Source organism: Budorcas taxicolor, chromosome 7, assembly GCF_023091745.1.
Source record: "Budorcas taxicolor isolate Tak-1 chromosome 7, Takin1.1, whole genome shotgun sequence".
Lineage (NCBI taxonomy): Eukaryota > Metazoa > Chordata > Mammalia > Artiodactyla > Bovidae > Budorcas > Budorcas taxicolor.
In genome coordinates this window covers 69,141,054-69,152,404 of record NC_068916.1, presented here as the reverse complement: position 1 = coordinate 69,152,404, position 11,351 = coordinate 69,141,054, and the positions used below count along the sequence as shown (strand labels likewise).

The window sequence follows — 11,351 nt, the reverse complement described above, 5'->3', positions numbered from 1 at the left end:
CTGGGGCCCCAGCTTAAAGGAAAAGAAGTCTGTGGAAGACACTCTGAATAATCTTTAAGCACATAAAAAGATGTGCTACTATGGATGATTTACACTCATATTTTCCCATCTGTATCATAGGTAAAGAAAGGTAAGAGCTCCCTTGTATCAGGCAAATTTTAGGTAAAGTGTGAATAAGGACCTCACAACTGCAGAAGTGAATGAGAGTACAGAATGCCCACCCTCCCTCACCCCACTCTCCACCCTGAGAGTTTCAGAGTGACATTTGCAATCCCTAGTATCAAATCAGTTAAGGGCAAATCACCTCGCACTGAGTTAAAGGTGTAGCCCAGTTGACCTCTACATAGATCTCCCTTCCCTATTTGAAATTATGTTGCTGCCTTAAATCATAGTAATGTCTTATATTTGACAATTCTGGAAGGTAGTCTGGGAGGCAATTACCATCTCCAGTTTATAGATGAAGAATGAGAACCTTACAGGGCAAGCTATGGAGAACCAAGCATCTTAACCAGCTGGAATCTCAGCTCTAAGCAGCTCAGTTGACAAGGTCTGAATCTTTGTGCCAATCATTGAGAAAGCCCAGGGAAGCCCTTACACAGACACTCTGGGATTGGAGTTGGAAAACTGCACAGCCAGAGCAGCCAAGAGTGAGAAATCACAGTGACACCCCTTATCTGGCCGGAGCTGCCTGTAGATAAGGTAGAAAATAGTGCACGTCACAGCCACTTCCTGGGTTTGTGTTCAGACAACTGTTCCCCCTCAGTCCCATTAAAAAAGACTCCAGTCAAGAAATGCTCCTCTCTTCCTTTCTGTTGTCTTCTTTCTGTTCTTTGCTCTCTCCCTAAGCCTCCTTCCTGATCTGATTGCTCCCTCTGCCTGAGACTTGACAGTCCTCCCCTCTCACCTTTCACTGCAAGGCAAAGAAACCACTTGGCACGATGACAGGCTGTGGGGAAAGCCCTTTCCCCCCCAGTCTCCCACTTTCAAGAGCTAATGTTCCTAAGAGGAAGAGTAGTCTTAGGTGTATATTGGCTGGTCAAATCTCTAGCGACTTGGTGGGAATTATTTTACCACAGTGTCTCCCTTTGCACCAGGAGTGATGTGTCTAATCAGAGATATGTAGCCCCAGGCTTCATGGTATTGGTGACCTGGTACAAGGTTTCCAACTCTGCAGCCGGACCTGCCAATGACATTCTCCCTTGTCATTCTCTATGTGTGCTGCAGTGTGTGAGCATTGGTCTGGTGGGCCAATCCAAGACTCCTTAGAGGGAGGAAAGAAAGGCATTGAAAGGGGAAGAAGACCTCAGACCAGAGAAGTGCAAGCCTTGAAAACCAAAGTTCCTTCACAATATGTCTGGAGTTTACCCCATTCACTGTCACGACTGCCACCCTAGAACATAGACACACTCGCCACAACCCAACCAAAGAATTTCTATAAACTGCCTTGTAATGGCAACCGAAGTGGGACTCAGAGACCTTATGACCACCTACCTACTTCAGTTTCCTAACTAGCTATTTCACTTTTGTCCTGGTCCTCTTGAGATGTGGGAGGTGAGGTGGCCCAAGACCACACAGGATATGAAAACAGAGTGGATGAGAAATCACCTCAGGAACCAAGGTGTCTGGATTTGAATCCTGGCCCATCACCTACCAAACCTACCAAACATGTGACCATAGGTAGACTCTTGCCTACCTTTCCTTGTCTGTACAATGTATATCTGAATAGTCCCTATATTGTTCCAGTCTACCAAAGAGTAAGTCAGATAATACAAGGAGTGCTCAGTAGCTGATACATAGTAATTGCTCAACAATATTAGTAGCCAGGTCTGGAGCTCTTTTCTTTTGTTTTGTTTTGCTTTTCCTTACCAAATTACCCTTTGTGTCACTGGGAAGAGGTTGAGATATTTATGACTCACTTCCTGATCCAGGGGAAAGAAAGATCCTTTGAAACGTCACCAGAAATGCACTTTGTTCTTTCTTCAGACTCAGATGAACACAATTTTGATACTTCCCCACTCTAAGACTCATGCCCTGTTTAGAGAAAAGCAGACCCCAAATCTGAGGTTTCCCCTACCATATCTCTCAAGACCAACTTCTTAAATCAAATCACAGAAGTATCCTCTTTTCAAATGCAATTTTGACATCAGACTAGCCAAAAAGATACAGTGCTCTGGTCTTAGTGACATGATTCTTACCACACCAGCGATCCTTGCAAAGAAAAGATATGAAAGTCTCATTCTTCCACAGAAGGGCTTGAGTAGAATTGCAGATGGTGCAGTTCAGTGAAGACTTGCTGTATAATATCTGAAATCACTAGACATTTGAAAGCAAAAATGTCTTTCTCCTTTGAGCATTGCATCCTAACTGCCATCTAGAGATGATTTATATGTGCTCATCCTTATTACAGACTACACATAATAAAGGCATGATAGAAATCATATCTGCATAGATTCAGGCAGCTCTGGGAGAGAGCCTGCCAGTTTTGTTTGACAAGACACTCAATCAAGCAAAAAGATTTAAAATATTCCAGGAGGATCCCATTGCCTGCTCAAGACTATATTTTTATCCAGATAACAGAAATCCTAATTGAGCACAACATTAGTACTCATTTTTCCTAACTCCTTCTTGCAATAGCACGTGCCAAAAGAAAATTACAAAAACGTTTTGCTCTCACGGGCTAGGGTTTTGGAGAGGAAGAGTTAGCCATGCCATGATTCCCGTAAACTCAGGCACCGCCCTTCAGTTGGGTGCTTCTAAGCAGAAAGTGAGGGCTTCTGTGGCCATCACACTCAGAAAGAACCGAACCCTGGGCTGAATTTTCCCCTGTATTTTTGACTCACTGGCTGAAAACTCTCCTTTAGGACTTCTCCACATGTTTCAATCCCTTTTAAAGTACTCTTTGCACTTAGATTTATAGCAAGGTCTGGAACGGGGGGAGGTGAGTAAGACACTCACTCACCCAGGTGTAAAATTTAAGGAGGCACCAAAAACCCAGGGATCAAAATAAGTAATATTTTAATGCAACACTTTTGATGATACAAATGAAAGCCAAAAAACTCCATGGAAAATAAAAGATCAGAATTTCAAACAAAACAAGACACCAAGTGTGCACTTGTACAACACTGCCTCACATACATCACCCCTAACCCCAGCCCTGGCCACCAAAAGATTTATTCACAAAAAATGATGGCTGGTCTGCAAGTCATATTTTGTTGATTTTATGTTTAATATTGCTTTAAGATATTATTTATCTTGATCCCTGCATATTTTGGTGCCTTTTTAAATATTGACAGGAAGAAAATTACCTCGTTGTCTGGTCCAGCCTCAATATGTAGACCAAGATGCTGAAACCCATAAGGAAATATAAAAACTCCAAATTTACTCATTCAGTTACCTCCTCCTCTCATGGCATCCAATGGCACCAAACACTTACTCCACACAAAGGATGAGCAGGGGAGGGAGGTAGGGGAACCACCATCTCATCTTCTAAAAAGAATCTCTTTCCTAGCCATTACAAGAGCTGACAGATTGATAAAACATTTAAAGGCGTAATGTTCAAACAGTGAAAAAAATTAAAAATGTAATAATAAAGTTAAATGTAACTGTTTTAAAACATAATTCTTCTGAGAGATGAGTTTTATGTTGGACCAGCATTTGAAGTAGCAGTAGTCATTATTAACGGGAACCTCTGAGAGAGAAGATTTAAATCACCAAAGTAATAAAAGCCGAACAAGGACTAGCACCTTGAAAGGCACTTGGAGAGAAGATTGCATACAAATGCAATTAAAACGATGCTTATAAAATACTAAGATGTTAATTGGGTTCAGTCCCAGAAGCCCCAGCAGTACAGTATGTCAGAAGTTAGCTGGTTTGAAGTTTAAAAAGAGTAGTTTAATTTGTACACCTTGTCCTAATTACAGAGCTTTCTGCAGCCTGCGTATCTGTATGGTTTATTGTAGCTTGGAGCTTTGTAAAACAAACACACACACCAGTTAATTGGGTTATTGCGATGGAAAACTGGGCTACAGAACAGCAACCTCTCTTGCTGGTGTGCCTTTACAGCTGGTAATGAATGCTCCAGCCACGCCAGGGAACCCTGATTTGTAAGGTGTGCCGTTTACAGCTTGGTGATTCTGTTGGTCTGAGGAATAGGAGGTGATGCCATGAAAACAAAGAGTCACACCAGATTATGTTCCCTCACGACCACGCTCCCACCCCAGCTGGCTATTCAGAACCTTTAGCACCGCCCTCACCCTCTGTCCCCGGTCCCTGCCCTTTCAAACATCCCAGCCCGTCTGAAGGCCACATTCTCTCACCAAAGCCCTAGGCCCCCAGGATGGAGCAAGGACAGCAGCTCCTTCAGTAGCCCTGTATTTAGAGCACCTGCAGGGAGACCTTGTGAGGTGGTGGTTTTTCTCCTAACCAGCAAATAAATACGTAAAGCTATCAAAATAGGATCATTAAATTGGATTAGAAGTGAGTGTGGCTGAACCATTTTCCAAGAGCCCAATGAAACACGCCTCTCACCATGTAGGGCTTCGACCACTGCATGCCTGGCACTACAAGCTTTCTCCATGAAGGAGGCCAATGGCTGTGATACATCGTGAGTTTATAGTCTCTTTTAGTCACTCTGCTGTCCCCTTCTACCTCCAGCTGCTAAACACGAATCCAAAATGAAATGAGATGAGAGTGTTGGGACTTTTATTTCTGTGCCAACTAAATTATTCATCTCTGGGAGGTTCAGAAGCAAGCAATAGGGTAGCAGACATTTGTGGAAAATTGCAAATGCAAGATTCCCAGGCTGGATCCCAGCTTATAGAAAATACAGAAGGGCCCCCTCAGTCTTTGACCATGAGCAACAAAGAAATATCATCTTCTGCCACAGCCCAGAGCAGTATTCCACACGGAGTCCATGATCTAGTCTAACCCAGGGTAACCACTCAGGGAAAACTCAGACCATCAGTATCTGACTCCAACTTCCCCTCCTCCTGGGTGCAGGGGTTCCTGGCTCCTCACTGGAAGGAAAGTAATCTGATCAAGAAAGCCACTCTAAGAAATTGATGTCTGAAAATTTCCTCCAAGAGTGTTTGCACTTTCAAAAAGAATCGCCATGGGTAGGCCATTCTTTAGAGAGATGAGAGAAGGAAGGCTTGGGGAGCCAGGGCCCTCACACAAGAGCCCATTTATCATGCTGAATGGACTTAAAAACTCTCTGGACAACCAGGATAAGCTTTTCAACGTGCTGCGTGCTATAAAGAACCTCAGAGCACAAGGTGTCTCTTGTCAATGAGCTGATATTTTGGAGAGGCAAAGCCCACCCCTGGCTCTCAGGGCTGGTCTGGAGGGTGAGTGGAGTTGAGAACAGTTACTATAGCAACTTTGTATGGTGTTAGGGTAATTATCTACACCAACAATTTCCCTGGACCTGAAAATTTGGAATTAAAAATGTTTACTTTGGACTAGTCAAAATCCTAAAGGGAAACTTCCCCTGTCCCAGAGCCTGGATTTTAACTAAGCCTGGCCATGCTTTCTGCCACTTAGCATACGGGAGACGTGGAGCAGAGGCCCAGCTTTGTGAGCAATCTTAGCCCACCGTTTAGCAGCTGTGTGGCCTGGAGCAAGTTCCTTATCCAGTCTCTGCCTCAGTGTCCCCATCTGTAAGCCAAAGACAATTACATAACCTTTCTCATGGGATTCTTAGGAGGCTTCAAGGCGATAATTCAGGTAAAACACTTAGAACACTGCTGGGAACATAACAAGCACTAAAGAAATGTTACCAATTATAATTATTACTATGAATATGATATGTGTTTTGCAGATGAGGAATTGAAGCTCAGAGAAGTTGAGTAATATGTTCAGGGTCTCTCGGTCTCTCTCACACACACACTTAGATGGAAGAACAGAAATTCAAATTCAAACCCAGGAATTCTGACCCCAAAGCCCAAGAGCTTAATTATTACAGAGAGTAAGTATTTTCTGAAAAGATGCCTCCTTACAACCCAGGACTTATTTCTTCAATCTGGGTCTTTTCCAGCCCATAAACTGGAAGAAAAGAGGGAAGTGGGGACATTTGAGAACACCGTGGTGCCTGAGCGGCGAATCTGAGGAAAGAATAAACTTGCAGATCTTGAATTCCAACGTCACCATGGGCATACCACCCATTTCACAATTTCCCCCAGATGGGCCCCAACCCTGGGAATCAGACCTAAGGACAGCAGCAAGGACAAGTCCCTGGTGCAAAGCTGCTATGTTTGCTGCTTAAAATTGACTCTGAAGTTGTATTAAGTAGCAAGAAAGCGTCAGCAAACCCAGCCTCCCTGACTCCGACAAGCCTGCGGCAGGCAGGTTATTATTATTATTTATTATTTGTTGATGGATATTCAAAGCCATCAGTCAGGTCTTCCCTCAGGCCAGGAAGCCGAGGAGAAAAGGCAGAGGAAGTCCCGTGCTTGGTTCCCAGAGCTGCTTGGGAACTGAGAGTTATTAAAGTACACTTTGCTATTGCTATCAGCTCTGTGGGGGTGCTTGACCCTACATCTGACTTCAGGCTTCTGCTGTCCCTGCAGCACAGGCAACAGAAAGTCTTACAAATTGCAAAGAGGGACGCTAGGGATGAAGGGCGAGGAAGTGGCGAGAAGGAAAAAGATGCTGGGGCTGGTGGAAACGGCGATTTTGTGCCCTTGTTTTGTACACTCTCTGCCTTAACTTTTCATTACTCCATAAGCACTGAACTCAACAAGACCTGAAGATGAAGACATTGCCCAAGGAAGGATGGATGGAGCTATGAATGGCAATAAAATTCATGGAATAAGGAAAGAGAAAGACTTATTCGCCACATCATGTCACAAGGGTGAATATTGACCATATTCCTCATTGGGGGTGTTCGAACTTTTTCTGACCTTGACTGTGCCTCAGAGTTAGAAATACATTTTGCAATATGCCTCAGACCTCCATGCACACACTTATAAGTATGTGTGCAAAAAAAAAATGCAAAATTTTCACTTGAATCAGTACTCACTTTTACCACACAGTATGTCCTCTGATGTTTTCTATCTTATAGTTATCTCTTTTTTAAAAAATCCTGGTGAAGACCCACAAAATTAACATCATACCCAACTTAGACCTTAGAAGTAAGAATCCTCTCAGAATGAAGTCAGGGAACCGACAGTTTTGACAAGCACCCCAGTGGTTTTCTTGCACATGAGATTATGCCTTCGACACTCAGCTGCCTCAACTTTCCTTCTCAAGAAACAACTATATATAAAATAGATAACTAATAGGAACCTACTGTATAGCACAGGGAACTCTTTTCAATACTCTGTAGCGACCTATATGGAAGTAGAATCTAAGAAAGAGTGGATATATGTATATGTATAACTGACTCACTTTGCTATACAGCAGAAATTCACACAACATTGTAAATCATCTGTACTCCAATAAAAAATCAACTAAGAAAATAAAGACAATTCAATTAAAGAGAAAAAAAGAAACTATTGAAATCATCCAGGAATTCCCAAAGTCTGGAGGTAGCCAGTTTCATAATGTCTAGCCTTGGTCCATGATGATTAATTTTATGTGGCAACTTGGCCAGGTTATGGTATCCAGTTGTTTGGTCAAGCGCTAATCTAGATGCTGCTGTGTAGGCATTTTGTAAATGTGATTAACTATTACAATCAGCTGGCTGTAAGTAAAGCCGGAACTCATGAGTGGAACTCATCCAATCAGTTGAGGGCCTTAAGAGCAAAGATTAAAAAGACTGAGAATTTTTGGAAAAAGAAATTCTGACTCAAGACTAGCAGAAATCCTGTCTGAGCTGCCAGCCTGCCCTACATATTACAGACTTACCAGCCCTCGTAACCTCATGAGCCAGTTTCTTAAAATAAATCTTTTTATATATTGTATGTGTGTGAATGTATATGTATATATATTCTACATATATATTTATATATTAATATATGTATTTATGTGTTCATATATGCATATATATATATATAAGCATATATACATAAAACTCTTATTGTTTCCTCCTAGAGGTTTGGTTTCTCTGGAGAATCCTGACTGATACAAAATCTAAAATCACATTTACTATTAAACTTAATGTTAAAAAGAGAGTATTTATACTCTGGTAACAATTAGAAATTGAAACTAAAGGGAAGGAAGAATGGATTCAGAGACCCAGAACAAGCCCCTGAGCTTGAGGAGTGGGAATGGAGAGAAAAGAGGGTGTGTTCCCAAGGCATTTATGAGCTATATCCCATGGAAAGTAACTGTCTATTTGTTACAGAGGTTGAAGGAGAAGAAGGAGGACAAAACTACATCCATAGTTTTGACTTGTTGAGTAGAAATACTAAACAGAGTGAGCAGTTTGTGGAGGAAAGACGGTGAATTGAAATTTATACATATTACATCTGTGATCTTGCAAAACTCTGCATGTGAAGATACCTAGTAGGCATCTATACAGCTGTATGTATGCACATGTGTCTGAATTTTAGAATCAGATCCAGTCTAGATAGAGATTTTGGAGTCATTCATATATTATATATGAATAAATAGTATTTATTCATGTTGTATATCTATAAATAGTATTTGAAGAGATGGGAGAGATATGCATAATTAGTAAAGACGCAAACTGTCTGGAGGGTATTTATTGGCTCATATGCTTAAAAAGTACCAAGATATGCTGGCATTAGATACAGCTGGGTAAAGATGTCCAAATGTTCAAACATCCAAGTGTTACCACCAGGAATCTGTCTCTCTTCATCTCCATATTTTATCTCTGCTTCTCCCCTGTCTAGGTGAGGAAATGGATGCCAGCGCCTCCTGGCTGACATCCTACAAGTTTAGGAACCACAAAAAAAGACCATCTCTTTCCACACAGTTCAAGCAAAAGCTCCACACTGTCTAAGATAGCTCCCTACCTTAGTCACTCATCTCACCTTTATTCTACTTTATCACTACCTGATATTATCTTGTTATTTAATTTATGTATTTAATTATTTATTACCTGTCTGTATAACTAGAATATAAACTCCATGAGCTCAGAGATAATTTTGGTCCTTTTCACATTGTGGATTTCCAGTCTCTAAAACAGCACCTTCTGGCACATATTAGGTGTTCATTTAATATGTCCTGAATTAGTAGCCTCTGATGGTGGTGAGAGTATTTACACCAAAGAAATATTACAAATTATGGCTTCCTCCCACCCTGAGTTCTGGTTGTTATTTATCGGTACATCAGAATCACATATGCTGAGAGACGTAGAGGTTTTGTTCATCCTATCAAAAGAAATCAATTTGCTTTTACTAAAGGAAGGGTGGATGGATACTGGGGGAATAGCTGATGACTGCCATTATAAAGTTAACTAGGAAGAGTTTATAAAACAAACAGAGGGATATATCAAAGACAAAATCTTGTAATACCCAACATTAAAAGGAGAGGTGGAAGAAGAGAAAGCCACAAAGAACGTAGTGAGAAGAGGCAACCAGAAATAATAAAATCAAGTCTATGGCGTTACAGAAGTCAAGGAAAAATTGAATTTCAAGGAGGAACAAATGGTCCATTCTACCTTATGCTGCAAAGATCAAGGTACCCTAAGATAGTCATTAAAAGCTACAGTCTTGGCAGTCCTAACAGCACAGTGGAGACTAGTGTTCTCCGTGTCCAGTCTGAGTCCTCCCCTGGGCGGGGGGCGGGGGGGGGGGGCTGCCACTCTTGCCTGTCCATTTCCTCATGGTGCTGTTCCGACGCCCGACAGCATCCACTAATTTAGAGAATAATGACAGAGGAGTTAATTCTAAACCTAAAAGTCATGTGACTATCAGGTGGGAAGTTTTAGAAGAAATTGGAAATCAGGTTACAACCCGAGCCACATAAGCAGCTCAGAAAACCCAGAACACTAAAGTGCCTGTTCCACCCACCAAAACAGCAAATGTCAACAGGCACCCGAAAACTACTGCTTCTGTGAAACCAGTACAGATGGACGTGTTGGCTCCAAAGGGTCCTTCTCCCACACCTCAGGACGTCTCCATGAAGGAAGAGAACCTCTGCCAAGCTTTTTCTGATGCCTTGCTCTACAAAATTGAGGATATTGATACTGAGGACTAGGAGAACCCTCAGCTCTGCAGCGACTATGTGAAGGATATCTACCAGTATCTAGGCAGCTTGAGGTGCTGCAGTCCATAAACATTTCTTTGATGGGAGAGATATAAATGGCCGCATGTGTGCCATCCTGGTGGACTGGCTGGTACAAGTGCACTCCAAGTTCAGGCTGCTGCAGGAAACGTTGTACATGTGTGTTGCCATCATGGACTGATATGCACAGGCTCAGCCAGTCTCTCCTAAGAAGCTTCCGCTGGTTGGCATTATGGCACTGCTCTTGGCTTCCAAGTATGAGGAAATGTTTTCTCCAAACATCGAAGACTTGTTTACATCACCAACAATGCTTACACCAGTTCTCAAATTTGAGAAATGTAAACTCTGATTTTGAAAGAACTGAAATTTGAGCTGAGTCGACTGTTGCCACTCTATTTCTAAGGCGGGCATCGAAGGCCGGAAATGTTGATGTTGAATAGCACACTTCAGCCAAATACTTGATGGAGCTGACTCTCATTGACTATGACATGGTGCCCTATCACTGTTTTAAGGTGGTGGCAGGCACTTCTTGCCTATCCCAGAAGGTTCTAGCCAAGGGAAATGGAAATTAACGCAGCAGCTTTAAGTTACACCGGCTACATAGAGAGCGAGGTGCTGAAGGCCATGCGGCACATGGCCAAAAACATTGGGCGCGCCAACAAACACATGACCAAGTTCACCACCATCAAGAATGAGCAAGCAAGTAGCAAACTCCTGAAGATCAGCACGATTCCTCAGCTGAACTCAAGAGCCATCCAGGAGCTTGCCTCACCTCTGCTGGGACAGTCCTGAGCTCCAGGGCCCTGGGGAAGAGTGTGTTGTCTGTGCACTTCATCTTGCTGATCTGGAATTCCTGAGTTTGTATATAGTCCTCTGGTCTATTTCATGAAACCTCTTCTCAGACCGGTTTTCTAAATGTATATTGAAGAAAAATAAAGCTATTGATTTTCTTAAGGTAAAAAAAAAAAAGCTAGGGTCTTTACTTGATTGATAAGATGGCAAGATTCTGACATCCACTGGTCCACATTTTTCTATTTAGATTTAATGCATCTAAAGTCAGTCAGTGAATAAGGAGATTTATCTTGCTTTATAAGACAATTATCTCTTTTTCTCAACTATTGGGGTTCTCTGTGCCTACAGAGTAAAAGCAGAGCTCTATACTTCATGTGGTTCATTGGGATAACATTGGCACAACAGGTACTATTCTCCCTTTGGGTGAT

At 42.1% G+C, this 11,351-nt stretch overlaps 1 pseudogene; it reads left to right on the top strand.

Moving 5' to 3' along the window:
• Window positions 1–9,729: 9,729 nt before the first annotated feature.
• On the top strand, window positions 9,730–10,923 carry LOC128051675 (G2/mitotic-specific cyclin-B2-like; annotated as a pseudogene).
• The last annotated feature ends 428 nt before the right edge of the window (window positions 10,924–11,351 follow it).